The following is a 16,437-nucleotide window of genomic DNA, read 5'->3' on the forward strand; positions in this document are numbered from 1 at the left end:
TGCACAGGCTACCCATAGACAGCCACCCTGCCTTTTGCAAGTTTTGGCTGGTACATCTGCTATATCACTTCTTGGACAGCACCTCTCTGCCCATAGTGATACATGCAGTAACGACATTACTTTTCTGTGTTATACATAACCCTGTCTTTGAAAAGTGTTTGACAATGTCCAGCCAATAAAGAATGGGATGGCCAGGCTGGTACAATGTTAACTGGTACATTTTGCTACAAACATATTTGTCCAATATTAAAGGCTCTTTCCTGGCTGGTGGTTTGTTCCTGAATTCAGCTCAAAAGTACTGTTCACAACATCTAAAGCAGGGGTGGGCAAACTTATTTTCTGTCAAGGGCCACATTCCCTCATGGCCAGTATGTCAGGGACACACATCAATGGATGCCAGGACCAAAGCCAGCAGTGGTTACGGTCAGAACCAAAAGAAGATAAGTCACCCCTTTTCTCTTTCCCTTTCTCCCACTCTTTTCTCTCTTGTGCCAACTTCTTCCTTCCCATGTAGAAGGCTGTCATGAAAAAGACTGATCATTCTTGTTAGAGGACCAGGCTGATTACACACAGAGGACTTTCCAAACTGTGCAGCAGGCTACAGGTTGCCTCACCTGATCTGAAACCAGGAGCAGCTTGGGCTCAAGATACCGAAAGGTCTGCCTTCCAGCACAGCGATTCGGCTTGGTTAACCAGTCCCATGACACTTCATGATATCAATAAAACACTTCTCCATAACAAACTCCCTTCTGCTCTCTATCCAAAGTTTCAGTGCACTCCTGTTATCTCACTACTCGGCCAAATACATCTGAAAAACATTTCTAGAGACATGAAAAATACAATAAAGAAGAGAATGTGGCAGTGCTATTTTGATCAAAACACACTAAACAAAAGATTAAAGTTGTACATTTTAATAACAGCTTGGCAGACAGACTCTTACAGAAATTTATCACTATTACTTTGATGCAGTTAGACAAAAGAACATAATTATGTTTAAAATTTCCAGATTTGTTTGGCCACAGTATACAAGTTAATCAGATAAATCCAATATCAAAGAGTTTACTCCCAGTCATAAGATACAAATACGTGAAGATGAAAGCAAATATATTCAACAAATAATTAAAGAAAAACTGGAAAAATATAACCCAGCTGTATAGAACATAAATAATCAAGAGCTGAATATGATCTTAAAATAAAGCTGCTTTGGCTTGACGGTTGTAGTAAATAATTCATTGCCTATCAGGCTATACATTAATCGCACCTTGGCCAAATGCCCTAAGGGTCTGTCTTAAAGTAGCAAACTGGATTTAAAAGGACAGTAGTACCAGTAACTTAAACAGCCCAGTCCATTAAAACACACGCACACAAACAAAGATGCAAGGTTATAGAGAACTTGAATCTCTCACTGAGATCAATCGATCTGTCAGTATTTTTGCTTATGTATCCAGCCATATATTTGCGTTGTGTCATTAGGCTGTTTCAGACATTTTTAACTTATCACACATGTAGCAACAGAAGCAGACTCAGAGATGCAGCTACATGGGGGCACATCTGATCCAGCTGATTCACAGATGCTACTTATGCCCTTCAGCAGGAATTAACACAAGTGTGCAGGGCACCTTTTCCCCCAACAGATATCCTCATACAGATACTTACTGAAGAGACCACAGCCAAAAAGAAAAGAACAATTACCAAAAAGAACAACTACCAATAGTTCTGTCACAGATAAATTTATTGTGAAACAGGAACAGCACTAAAGACTGTTTTGCTGCACATTAACCAAGAGTAATCCTTAAATTAACTATGGGCAAGCAGTAAAATCAAGCTCCAGCATTTCTGGCCTCCTACAAAACATTCATATTGTTTGAATAGATAAATGGCACAGGCATTGAGGGAGTGAGAGATACCACCCTGCTACAGTAAATAGAGCCTAACTAAATTCAAGGTCACACCAAAGCAAGACATATGACTGTAAAGTAGAAAAGTATTTGAATACCTGCATATGTAATACTGCACTGATGAGACCATGTGACTGAAGAGTGAGAGGCAGAAGTCATTTTGTTTGAGTGGTTCTTTTGTGGACACAATCCCAGAGAATAATGGTAGAGATGCCATGCATAAGGGGCGACATATAAAAGTTTTAAATAAATAAAATAAATGACTGAGAGGAATTTAGTTCCTGCTATTCTGCCAGAGGAACACAGGACAAATGTGCATTTCCTTAGAACTGTGATGTGAAAGGAAATTCATGTTGTACGGGCCAGCCTTGCTGGATCAGACCAAAGGTCCATCTAGTGCAGCATCCTGTTTTCCATAAAGGCCACGCAGGTGTCTACGAGAACAGCACAAACAGGACATGACAGCAATGGATATTCAGATACACCAAGCCTCTGATCTTGGACATAGCATATGGTCATTGTGACCAGTTGCTTAATCCCTTGCATTTTCAGTCTCCATGGTGTGAGGATACAAAGAGTCAGCAACTGGCTTTATCCGTGTCTCCTGCCTCTGCAACACGGAAGTCTGCTGAATGGGAGGGTGTAGGCTCTCCCTTTATGGAGCTGAACCCTGTTTATACATACTCTGCAAGCCTCTCCATTTCTTTGGCTACCAGGAGGCAGAGAACATGGCATTCACTCCAAAATCTAACTCATATGGAGATGAACAAACTGAAGAGGGCTCAATTTGGTGACCATCACTACATCTTGTGGAAGCAGAATCCATAAATCAGTTACAGGCTGTGTGAGCAGGTACTTTATTTTGTCTACTTTCCATCATGCAGCCCCAATGGATAATTCCAGGTTCCAATATTATGGAGGAGAGAGAGAAAATTTTCTCTATGCACTTTCTGCATACCATACATGGTTTTATAAACCTCCATCATTCCCTGCCTCCTTACTTGCCCTTTCTCTACGGCCTAGATGTTGTAACCTTTCCTTGTACGGGAGGAAGGGATCCAGCCTCATGATCATTTGCCTTTTTTGTTTTTAGATTTCAAAATCAATATTTCCTGTTTTTCTATATTGATATTTGTGTTTATTATATTGCTAGCTATTTTGACTATTTCATTTGAAAGGGAGGGTATAAACATATAACCACAAAAAGCCTGAAGCAATTTCTGCTTTGTGGCAGCACACAAAAGGAGCAGTCAGTCTCAATATGACTATCCCTGCCAGGACGGAGGTTTCTAGCATCTCATCTGCTCATTTCTTCAAAGGCTTGATTGTATCTTAAGCATCTCAAGGTGAATAGCCCTGTCATACTTCTTTTACATAGTCCCCACTTTCAGATGATACAGCAAAGGCACACGTTGTTCTCTTGTTATCTTCCACAACGGTGGTATTACCATTCACTAGCTTAGTTCACAATCAGCTTGTTCAGGCTGCCTAGCTCAGTTTCTTCTTCTCTTATATCAGGTCATGCACTTTATAAAAATTTGACCTCACTTTTGAAATTTGTGATTCATTTAAAGATCATTTCACCACTGCCGCAGTGTATTTAGCTTTGAGTGAACCCCCACCCTAGACACAATGAGCATTTTATAAAATCTTGCTTTAACAATACAACTAGGATAGTGCTGATTTTTATTTGCAGGAAATGAAAATGAAGAACTAAGGCAAGAATTTTTTCACAGAATAATCTCAGCTCAGTAGAGAGAGTCAGAAGAGTTTGATTGTGAGATTAAGTAAAGCAGTAAAAAGAAATGAGAGCAAATGCCCCTCTGAAATATTTTTTTGTTAGCAGTGTCATTAACATGACAAATACAAAGAAAAACAACGACATCAAATAACTCTGCATCCATGTACATGTTTCAGGGGAACTTAGGAAGCTACCTTGCACTTTAGTTCATCCAGGCCAATGCTGTTGAGAGATTAGCAGCAGCTTTCCAGGGTTGCAGGCAGGTCCCTTTGCCAGCGCTGCTTGCAGATGCCAGAAGCCGGATCTGGGGCCTTTTCCATGCAAATCATGTGCTCTGCCACTGAGCTACAGTCACCCACCCTTCTTCCCATAAACCACTTGTATTTCAACTTACTACTGGAAAATCACTCTTGGGCAATGAACAACTGTAGAATTATTTGTTCTTAAATATTACACAAAAACGTAGAAAAACATCCAAGTATAATGGCTGGGATTAAAATTCACAAAGGTATGCCCTATTATGCAAGCAAGCCACTAACTGCCTTAGCTAGGAATTAACTTCCTCTTGGGGCTGCTTATTGCCTAATTACCTGCCAGGGTATTCTATACCTTCCCTTTCACATTCCTCATTCCTTTTGAAGAAAAGATTAGGAAAGAGCTCTTCAGTTACTGCTGGCACCACAACTTCTGCAAATACCTTCCTTTCCTCCTTCATTTTAGAGGATATGAAATATGCCTCCACTGTCTGAAAGAACTACTAGTCAGCTCTGGGCATTTTCCATGTAATAGTGATTTTACCAGAAATTCAATTAATCTCCTGGCTTTCTGGCCTACACAGGGCTGCAAAGATGGACTGGGGGGAATTAAACACATGGCAGCTCGATGTGTGGCTGCAAGGTACTTGGACTGTCTGAAGTCATGCTGGTACATCATAGTTCTAACACCTGCAGAAGCCGCTCCCAAGCCAATTTTTTAAAAGGCAGCCAGTCAAAGTTTGCCTATGCACTGCAAATTATCCAAACACTCCACACTTGAAAGGATGAGGAAGAGGCACACAGTCAGGCAAAAACCAGTTTAGCTCTTGCTCCATCTAGTCTGACCCTCTCTTCCCTGACAGGGCTTTTCTATTGATGAGAAAGACCCTTGACTTGGATCTTTGATCTTGCTTATAGGGATTGTATTCATATAAGTTTATATTCTGTGAAAGCTGCCTTGGAAAAAAATCTGTTCCAAATATGGGGCTATAAACAATTATAATAAATAATATGGTATGATATATGTGTCAGGCCTAGGAATTTTCCAGCACAATTTATTCATAAAAATAGTAAATTGTAAGACAAGGATCCTAAGCACAAGATCCTAAGTGTACCACATGTTCTTTGACAGGACACCAAACTGTGAGGGCACAAGAGAGAACACTTCAGAAGTGCTGTGCAATGTCAAAAATGACCTCCTATCTCCATTCCTAAATTCCAAGCTCAAGTGAAAAGATAGGGCTTATCATCCTACCCTTCAGAGAAAGAAAGGACGCTTGTCAGGATGAGCATGCTGAACAAGTTAGTGGATTGCTGCCTAGCAGCCTGCCAGAAATGTCCACTGACTGCATATTGGCTGCAGTTCAATCTTGATTTTTAAAAAAAATTCTCTCACATCATTAAGAATACCATATGTGCCATGGATGTCAAATTCAATTGACTATCTTAATTTTAAATCCCCAGCTTACAGTCACTTGGTTTGTTATGTGTGGGTGTGCATCTGTGTGGTTGAATGCTTACAAGATTAAAAAGAAGCTGAATGACAGAATGGTTAAACTCATAACCATTGAACCATTGTCACAGACACTTTGAAACTAAGAATAGTTGTTTTTATGGGTAGAAGATTGGCAGGGCCCTATAAAACAAAAATATCAAATAGGTTCACATATTATTTGTGCCACATATTCATCTGATTTGCAGGAAAAACTTGGAATTATAGATTATACCAAGCACATGTCTGCAACTGAAAATAGCAGTCTTGTGTCAATGTCTCTCCCCCTACCCCAACACACACAAACTCCTTCTGTCCTATGTAGTTAAACTCCTTCCATAGTTTATCAAAAGATTGTGAGGTTCCTGTACTTACTTTCAATGGCCAAAGATGTAGAATTCAGCCAGGGATACAAACGTTATGATGATAGCAGGGTGCAGAATAAAAGATACTCTATGCGATAGACAGGAAGGGAGAGAATGGCCAATAGAGGTTAGCAACACTGTTGCCAATTGCAGCACCCCAAAACACCCCAAAAGTAGTTGGCCAGAGGAAGGTCACATAGTAAAAACACCAGTTATACTCAGTGTTTTTGTAAAAAAAAAAAGGTGCCGGAATTCACGTCGCCGGCAGTAAGTGTGCAACCACACACACCAATCCCAAGCCGAGCAGCAGAGCAGTGTCCCAAACCGAGAGCAGTGCCCTCACTATCAGATAGCGGATAGCAGACACAAAAGCAGCCTGCAGGCACTCTGTTAATAATGTTTGCTGCTGATCTGCTACGATTCAAAATCACTTCGTAAAATCCATTGGGAAAAAAGGTGCCAGAACACCGTTCCAGTGCGTTCTATGACCAAAAAAGCCCTGGTTATACTGTCCCAGAAGGAAGGGCAGATAAGAACAAAATGAACTTTGTGTAACCCACAGCTAACAAGCTAGCCTGACCTGGAATACAGTAATCAAAGGGACAGTGGAAACTGGTTCTAGCCGCCATGAAAGTTGCAAATGTGCAGGGAGTAAGAACATGGCAAGCCTGTGTGAATCTCGAGCAGATAAGAAATAGACATGGGAAATGTCTGGTCCTTGACAGAAGAAAGGACTCTTTCTTCAGCATGGGAGGGGGTGCATATATTGATGTATTGATGCATTAGGTGTGTATTAGGTGACCTAATTGGTTACCTAGCGTATAAAATGCATGTACTGGGGTGCAACTTTTGAGACACTGCTTTGGGCTGAATGTCCCCTTTTGTCTCCCTTTATTCTATAGTGCACTAGAATAAAGCTGGTTTTGGCTCTAACTCTCATCTCAGGCTCTATTTGGCTTCGGGTCTGGGGTCCACCCGGGGTTTGCCCCAGCTGGTGACTGGCACAGTCCGGTAACAACAGGAAGGGAGAGAATGGCCAATAGAGGTTAGCAACAGCTGTATTAAAGAGAAACAGATGCAGAATTAGGACAGTGAACTTTAACTGATTCACACAAAGTTCTCATTTCACACAACTCTTCAGTGAGGCAGTGACCTCACCTAATTCCTATCAGTTTATTTAAACATTCATTGCTAGTACTAATTAAAGGTGAAGTGGTAACTGAAAGTTGCTACAAAAATGTTACCAAATTGTTTTCCCAACTCTAGAGAGAAAGCAATGGATCACATGAATGTAGATTATTAGAGTAGTCGACCGGCTACGAAGATGCACTCATGACATTGCATACAATTTCCTGTCCAGGAGCAAGTTTAGGAAAAAATGTCTCTGCCACACTGCAGTAGAATTGAGTGGTGTCTGCAATAGCCTCAAACCAGCCAGGATAAGTTTTACAACTCTTTTAATACTTTAAATAGACACAAATCAATAAAGGAGCTTTTAAAGAAATAAACATCCAATTGGTACTTTAAATATTTTCAAATGTTTCCACCTGAAATATTGAAGGCTGTGTACATGTGCACCATTCAAAATACAGATTTATACCATTTTAACTGCTGACATATCAAAGAAATTATGAAGGCAAGGGAAAAGAGAGCTTACTCTTTAAGAGGATTGGAGAGAGCACAGAGAATTCTTTTTAAAGTTAATTTGTAAGTATCCTGAGAGATTGATTCATTACAGTCCACAAAATTAGAAGCAGAGTAAACAAGCTTTCAAGAAAAGTCACCTGCAGTAACCCATGAGTAAAATATTTTTTGATAAATTCTTACAGAGAAAATACAAGAGGCACACTTGAATGGGCTCAAGAACAAGCAATCTGACAATATGGCAACTCATTGCTGGGGCCTAGCCAGCATTCCAAGTGGGGTACATTTAAATAGCTCAGTAATGGGGGGGGGATCTGTTTCCAACATACAGAGTGTTTTAAGCACCCTCTTTCTACTTGAAAAGCATGCTGTATCAGACTGTGGTCTACCTAGCCCTACATTTTGTTCCCAGAGTGGCCAACCAGAGGCCCACAAGCAGACCAAGCATTGCATCTTCTCTGTGATTGGAATTCAAAGGCATACTCTTTGACACTGGAGAAAATAAACAGCCAACTTGACTAGAAGCTACTGTTTAGTCTCAGCTCACCTTCTTTTATAAGACTCATAAAAGTAAACAATAGCTTGAACATGGAGGTGAAGAAAAGTAAAAGAAGTTTTACTGGCCTAATCCTTGTTCTAAGTGTAAAGGAAATACACACACACACACAGAGTATATAAACTATAATACACACACACACACACACATGCACACTATAGCCTGGGTTGATAACCCATCTTGATCCCCCCAAATAGTGTGTGTCCCTTTGCAACAGGGAAGGTTAGAAACAGAACTGAATATAAGTTAAAAACATGATTTGGCCAGGACGTCTCCAACTATATTGTTTTTATATTGTTATTATGTTATTTATTGTTGTGAGCCGCCCCAAGGCTTCGGCGAATGGGGCGACATAGAAGCTTCCTAAATAAATAAATAAATAAATTTGCTGAATGACCATAAAACAGAAGGGTCAACCTTGTTTACTAAGCAGAGTCTTTAATAACAGTAAACAACTCATCTCTGTCTGTCTGTCTCTTTCTCTCTCTCTCACACACACAAACACACATACCCCACAATGATTAAAAAAATAATAAAATTCAGGAACACAGACATTCAGCATCACAGGCCAATAGAGCCAAACATTAGCAAGTTCTAACTGAAAAGCAGTATAGGACTGTATTATGTATATCTTGTACTGGAAAGAGCGCCACCAAAATATTATATACTATACAACCCTAGCTGTTCCCTATAACATCAGTTGTTCTAGACTCACATCTAATGCTGCATTAGGCAAGCAGCCAATTCATGCACTATCATTATTCTGCTGATAACACTGTTTCCATGACCTGTAAACATGTTCATTCAGTTAGATAAGGAAGCATGCAGACCAAGTTCCCACTATGGTAAATGGAAGTGAATGAGTCTATTCTGCTTCACTACACAGGCTCTTTGATTCAGGTGAAAGCTAATATAAATGTGATTTGCATATTAATAGCAAGTGACAGTCTGAATTTCTCATAAAATAGGCAGAACACATTTCTTATGATACATGAACACTCATGGGAAATTGTACTCAGACATTCCACGCAGACACACAGAAGAATTACATGCAACACCAATGATTTAGAATAGATTTTTACAACTGTAGTTTAATGTGAAAACTTCACTTTGTGTAAGGCATTAATTGTGATGTTTTCTGAATATTTTGGAAACAAGAAAATCTCATTCATTGCTATTCTATACCAAGTTACTATGAATAAGCCTCTCCTGACTGAATTCAATGGGATTCCATCAGCTTTTGAGTTGAGATGTATTGGACTGCTATAAATGTGTTGACTATACCAAAACTCAATTTAAAGTGAGATATGCTATTCAACTAACAAGTAAAGAGATCTACATCCAATGAACTTCTGCTCATTTAAAAGGACTTCTTCCCCTCCTTCCCTCCCTTCATCTGTTCTAGAAGGTCCTGCCACTCTCTGGAAATTCGGGGCATGTCTGCTGGCTGGCAGATGGATACCGCTAGATACAATCCACTTCGCAGAAGGGGGAAAATATTGTGACTATGTTTTGTTTTGCTTTGTTTTTTTCAACAAGCTATTCAGAGTCAGTTATTTCCCATACTGATAAAATTACATTGCTGTAGGTTATGTCCCATCCATACTCTTAGGTTTAAATTAAAGATTTTGTATCAACTTTACATTCATACATCTATTCATTAGATTTCTATCCTGCTTTTTTCTTATAACAAACTCAAAGCAGGTTACATAATTCTCCTGCTCTCAATCTCATCCACACAACAACAACCGTGTGAAGTAGGACAGGCTGAAAGTCTGTGACTGGTCCAAAGTCATCCAGCTGGGGTGGGGACTAGAACCCAGATCTCCTGAGTCCCAGATCCATGCTCTTAATCAAGATACCACATGTGTTTAACTTTTAACTATCATTTCTATTTACCTTTACATTCTTTTGAATAGCATAACTGGTTTTTCATCATTCATTCTGCTCCCCCATCACACAAAAGCCTCAGCAACAGAAGAATCTAACTCATATACATTCTAACTGATATGATAAAGCAGCCTGGATTTCACTTTTAAGCTGCATTAAGAAGGTGCTCAGACATTACAAGACTAGTTTGAACTGAACTTGCCTGATTTTAGTGAGTTACGTCAAATGGCTAGACACACTTGAACACACCCAGCCGGCCAGGTGCTCAAAGTGCGTGTATAGGAATATAATCTGGCACTGGAACAGAATGTTCTGCTATTGCAACTCCTCATACATGGAATTTTGAAAGAAACTTAGACTGGCAGACAAAAATGTAAAATATATTTATGCAAACTGTGTTTTCTTTGCAAACTAAAGCTACAATCTTATGCACAGCTGCCTAAAAATGAGGTCCATTGAATACAGTGGCCTTTGCTTTTAAGCAAACACGCACAGGATTGTTGTCTCCTGCTACAAATGAGGAGAGAAGAAATATCTCAGTTGGACAACATTCTCCTTTAATTTGAACAAAGCAGACCTCTGTACTCAAGAAGATGCCAAAAGCAGTGTGTGCATGTGTGTGTTTAGTTGACTGAACTAATGTATTTACTTTAAGAGTTCTTACTATACAGCAGTGACATGGATATATATGTACATAAACGCAAGTTATTCCTGTTTTATTAATTCTAAAACATTCACATGGAACCATTTGAACAGCAGCAATATTAACCACTGTTCTGAGCCAAAGCCCAGATGGTAAGCCCATGGCAGTTACAACTCCTACATACAATCCTGTTGCTTTCACTGGTTTTCCTATCAGTGAAATTCACATGTTTTACTTTATGATTTAATCACCATAAAGGACAAAAGGTGGGATATAAATAAAATAATTACAATTTCAACATTCAACTTTTGTTAACTGCCCAGAGAGCTTCCACTATTGGGCAGCAGAAAAATTAAATAAATAAATAAATAAATAAATAAATATTGCCTATGCTGGCTAAGACTGAGGGAAGTTGTAGGCTAAAACATCTGGAGGGTTACATGTTGCCCATTCCTAGTCTAATGAAAGAGATGCTACAATACAATATAAAAGGAAGGACCTAATCAGGTTCGCAAAAGCTGTCCACCTATGGTGAGTAACAACTGCCACCAATGTACCAGGCAGGGAAACATTGGTAGTTAGCGCAGGTCTTCTTCAATAGGTCAACTAAGGTCTTGTTCCTCCAGCCATATATAACGTGGCTTGAACATCACAAATAACTATATCTGTTTAATTTTAAAATAGAAAAATACAAACCTGGTCACACCACCAAACGAAAACACATTAGAGATAACAGGTTGTACTTATCAGAGAAAATGGGATAAGTCCAAGGTCTCATGGATTCAAAATGGTCTCATAATTCAGCTCATAACAGTCTCTGAAATCTTTACAAAGCTTCAACAGCTACCTATGCTACATTTCTTGAAAAGAACTATAAACACTGGATCTGCCCTTGTCTGCATCACTCCGAATCTTGCTTGGAGCATTCAGCTGCAAAGAAATACAACCTGCCCTTACAGGACACCTCTAAATTAATGATTTTTATTCATTGGTTTATCTGGATTTGCATTAAAGGATGTAAGTTTACACACTGTAAACCATCAATTAAGACCTTTAAAGACCTTGAAGGAAGTGTATGACAACTTACATTCCCACTCATTATTAGAAAGAAAAGGCACCTTCTAAGAAATACTAAGCTTGTTTAACTTTTAAATTCTGAGCAATGTGGAAAATTCAAAGGTTAGGAGGGTCCCAGTTTCATCTAAATACTGCCAACTTCAATAATATCTGATTTGTATTAGAAAAGCCACATCATATTCATTTCACTCTGAAAGATAATAGCTTCAGATACAAACATCAAAGAAGAGATCAGGATCATCTGTATAGCATACAGGGTCACATGGTATGCTATACAGACGGGCCTTGGATGGTATTGAAATGTAATAAACCATCAAAATTTTCTTGTATTTCACAGTTACCATTAATTAAAGGGATGAGCTAATCTGCAATTAAAGCTTTAGGGGACAACTCTATGCATGTTTAGACCAAAACTAAAAAATAACAAATCAACCCTGCTGGGAGTTGTAGGACTTTTTTTCCTATTTTACAATACAATCCTATGACCATTAGACAGTATCAAGATGGGATCTTTTGGATTCCCAGCAATGAGTTTGGAAAATCACTCCGACTTTGGGATCTGTCCCAGATTTCCAACAGCGCCAGCCACAACCACCACAGAAAGAACCACACCAGCTGTTTCTCCGAGGTCATAAGAATGACTTAGAAGAAAGGCTTTTGGAGGAGAGGGGAGGAGACTGGCACCACCAAGATACAGTGCATCCTGGCAGCATCTCAGCTCCTGCTCCAAAGCTCTCCATTTCAGTGGTGGTGATCAGCCATCCAAGTGTTTTACAGGGAAAGGTAAGCACTGTGGCCACCTTTGTCTTCATGCTTCTCCTACTCTCCATAGGATGCCCATGATCCTGCAAATTCAGGGGGTTATGCACATCCCCACAGGACTGCACACTAAGGTTACATGGGATTGTGTCCTCAGTATACCACTCCGAACAAGCCTTGTCACCCTAGGTCTTGTACAGTATCTGATTAAAATCAGTAGAAGTTAGTCATGAAGACTCACTAAGACTTTACTAAATTCCCCCACTGATTTCAGTAGACTTTACAAATGAACATAGGAAGCTGCCATTTAGGCCAATATTGTTGACTCTGATTGGCAGCACCTATCCAGGGTTTCAGACAGAGCTTTACTTGTCTTGCCTAGAAATGGTGAGGATTTAACCTCGGACCTTCAGTTCTACCATTCCATTATGGTCTTCTCTGGGTTAATATTCTCTACACTGAAGGCCTAGCATTTAAGGAAATAAGGACAGTAGAACAAATCAATACAAATGGATTCTTCACCAAAGGTAAATGAATTTTGCAAATATTCTATATATTGGTTAGAAGTTTACACAGCGAGAGGCAGAATAGAAATACAATTACTCTGAACAACCTTTAAAGAATTATTACATTCTGTACCCTTGCATGTACCCTTTACATATAGTTCCTAAACTATAAATAATTATTTTAACTGATACTGATAACACTAAAAAAAAATGTGATAATTCAAAAAAATAAAAAAATAAAAAGGGAGTGACTAAACTGAAGTAGGAAGGGATGACAGGGATCAATGGAGGGAAACTACTAAACTTTCAGAAGGAAAGCAAACTTCAACCAACTGACTTTTAAGCTATTCCAATGAAGTTCCCATATGGAAAACGATGCCCTTACTAGCAGAGGCGCTTTCCCCACTTAATAGATCTTTTCTTCGCTCACAGTGCCCTTTAACAGCGTCTTCTGGACAGGTAAAACTCAAGCAGGTGCGGCGTCCTTCAAAACAGCAGATCCCCGTTGGAAAAATTCTGCACCTGTTGAACTTTCGCGTCTCACACAAAGACTTGGACGCGCCGGATTCCTTTTTAGGGCAGCAACTCCACCTCGGCACAATTCGCCTCCAGCCGCTATTCATTCCCCTAACCCCGGTCAGCCCACCCCATCAGAGCATTTGGTACAGTCGCACAGGGACTTTACCTCAACCACGCGCCCTCGTCGGTGGGGCCCCTTCATCTTCCACGTCTTTTTCCTCCAGGCCGGTCCCGCTGCAGCTGACCGAGCAGCGACTGAGAGCACCTGCGGCCGCCGTCAGAGGCACCTGGGCTCCTCCCCATGGCGCGCTGCGGCGCCACCAACTTTCGCTCCCCGCGCCCTGGGAGAAATCCGGCCCCTTCGCACGCGGAGCGACGCCCACTCCAGCGCCGCCCTGCAGGGCGAGAGGGAAGGGAAGCGAAGCGAAGCGACGCACGCGCCGCCGCCGCCGGAGAAGAACGAAGTGGCTGCAGTGAGGTAACTGGGGGCCCTCCGTCGCCGACGCTTCCCGCCTTTCCCGGCTTGCGTCCTGCCGCACTGGGGGCTTTTGATCCCAGCTGCAACAAGAAGCGAAGCGCGACCAAGCTGTGAGCCCGCTTCTTTAGTGTGACCGCTTCCTGAACAGGTAGAACACGCATTGAGCTTTGGACTGTTAGCCCTCATCCAGGCCACTGTTGCGGTCAGACATCAGTGTAGCACGTCCGCAGTCACGCCTGCTGAGGATGTAGAGACTGAGCTGTGGGTCAGCCGAAACTCCGGGTGACCCCACTCAGCGGTTTCATGTGGATGTTGAATAGCCTGGGGGACAAAACAACCCCTGAGGTACTCTATACAGGAGAATCCCCGGCCCGAGTAATATTCCCCTAGTACCACCCTTTGGAGCCAGCTAGCCAGCCAGTGTTGCCCACTCACTACTGACAGGCACCCCAGAAGCGTACCCTGGTCGATGGTATCCGATGGTATCAATATCTGATATAAGTTGTTTGGAAGGTAACTCTAATCCCCCCCAGGTGTGCACATGATTGTTTCTCAGGAACATACATGCATTACATTTACATATTACCCTTTTTTCCCCTGCAAGAAACCCAAGGCACCCTATTTAACCCTCCTCTCAAATTTACCCTCACAACAATCCGTAGGGTAGGTCAGGCTGAGAGTCGGCAACTGGCCCAATGCCATGAGTGTCATGGCTGTGTGGGGACAAAAACCCAGATCTCCTAAGTTCCACTCCAATGCTCTAACAATTACACCACTCACCAGTTATCCCATAATATGAATTTCCAGCTTATTGTGCCTCCTAAGGGCACAAGTAAGTTGGCTTGACAAAAGATTGCTCATGGTGGTGAGTTCTCTGCATGGGAGGTAAGACGGCGAGATGGCCAGAAAAGATGACTCATGGGGATTTTTTCTCACCCCTGCCAAAAGGAATGGGGGAAGGTGTTTACACATATATACGTGCTTTGCAGGTATGCAGGCTGCAGCCTGGGGCAAACTGAGGGCAGAATTTGCCCTTTTGTAGAAGCACCTTTCTAAAGATTTGACATATCTGAGCACCAAAACAATATTATTTCAAATATGTGTCCTTTTCCCACTTTCCATCTTTTTTCTATTTTTACTATAGATGAGATAAGGAGCCTGATTTGGATTAGGGCTCTAAAGTATGTTGGTAGGGAGGGGAGAATGTTTTTTAAGAGCTGGAATGGGACTTCTGAAGCTATTCTAGGTAAAAAGGGAACAAAAAAGTGGCAAGGCACAGATTTAAAGTAATGCCTGCTGTGACCCCTAGAAAACTGATGCAGGAGCAGTGGATTAAGGATGTATATTGGAGTATTTAAGCTGTACAGTGGTGCCTTGGCTCACGAAATTAATCCGTTCCAGGACTCTGGTTGTGATCCAAATTGGTCATGAGCCAAGTTAAATTTCCCCATAAGGTTCAATGTAAATAAGGTTAATCTGTTCTGTAACCATTCTTTAAATCAGAAAAATGTGAAGCAAAGTGACAACAACAAAGTTCGCGGCCATCTACCCCACCCCAAGCATGAGCGTGGCCATCTTCCCACCCCCTCCCCCAGCATGACCGAGATCACGCCTGTCATCCCTGCAGGCGCCCGTCATCCCGGCGCGCTGGGGGATGGGGGGGAGAGACAGGCGTGATCGTGGGCACACTGGGGGAGGGAGAGATGGGTGCAAACGGTGCGCTGGGGGTGGGGAGATGGCCACAATCGCAGTTCCGTTTGTGATCAGAGGCGCACTGCTGCAGGAAAGACGGGAGCAGCAAAGCAGAGCCGCAGGGGAGATGGTTGAGATTCCGCCTGTCTTTCCTGCAGGAGCGCGCCTCTGATCAGGCACGCCTTCCCTGCACAAACGGAACTGTGATCGAGGCCATCTCCCCACTCAGGTGGGGGGGAGGATATGGCTGCGATCTTGGTCGCCACCCAAAGCGGTGTTTGCGACCCAAGTCAAAATTTTTCAGAAATTTTTGTTTGTGACCCGATTTGTTCATGAACCAAGGCGTTTGTACTTCCAGATTTGTAAATAACTGCAAACATTATAAAGCACTAATCTGTCTCAAGTGGCCTCCTAAAGGAAACCATACTCTGAATTTCATACCACTGAAAACACAATGAAATAAAATGTCATTGGTACAAATAACTTTATTTGCATTTTTATAAAGGGGTTTTTTCTTGTCTTTGTTGCATTGTTATAGTTCTTCTGAAATAGAAGCAAATAATCACAAGAAAAGTTCTTAAAATATCAATTTTTTCAGGGAAATCTTTAAAATATCCAAAAGCAGATCTCCAGATTTGTTGAATGTGTTACCTCATTCTCCTGAAACCCAAAATGGATTTCCTCTCATTTTCTTAAGACCTTATCAGATTTTTCTGCTTACCTCTGACTTTCAACCCCCAGGTTCAATTATGTGATAATGGACATACAAACTCCTTGACAAAGGCACAGCAAATTACCAGATTGTACCAGATTAAGGTACAAACATGAAGGAAATAGTACTGCAAAAACAGGAAAGCTCCTGTACAGAAATAGTTGTAAAGTATCCCTTCCTTATTTCCTTATTATAGGTTATTTCATCAACC

At 41.3% G+C, this 16,437-nt stretch overlaps 1 protein-coding gene across 4 annotated transcripts in view; it reads right to left on the reverse strand.

Annotated features, from left to right (window-relative positions):
- Positions 1-13,646, reverse strand: part of TC2N (tandem C2 domains, nuclear) — a 47,572-nt gene extending 33,926 nt beyond the window's left edge. Inside the window, exon 1 of one of the 4 annotated variants that reach the window (XM_044435959.1) lies at positions 13,511-13,646. The gene's annotated coding sequence lies outside the window, so the exon portion shown is untranslated. Of the gene's footprint in view, positions 1-614; positions 691-13,210; positions 13,301-13,510 lie in introns of those variants that run through there. The other 3 variants (XM_044435958.1, XM_044435961.1, XM_044435960.1) reach the window with 3 other exon arrangements.
- Between the last annotated feature and the right edge of the window lie 2,791 nt (positions 13,647-16,437).

The sequence above is a fragment of the Varanus komodoensis genome, unplaced genomic scaffold (assembly GCF_004798865.1).
Source record: "Varanus komodoensis strain SLA01 unplaced genomic scaffold, ASM479886v1 scaffold3, whole genome shotgun sequence".
NCBI classification, from domain to species: domain Eukaryota; kingdom Metazoa; phylum Chordata; class Lepidosauria; order Squamata; family Varanidae; genus Varanus; species Varanus komodoensis.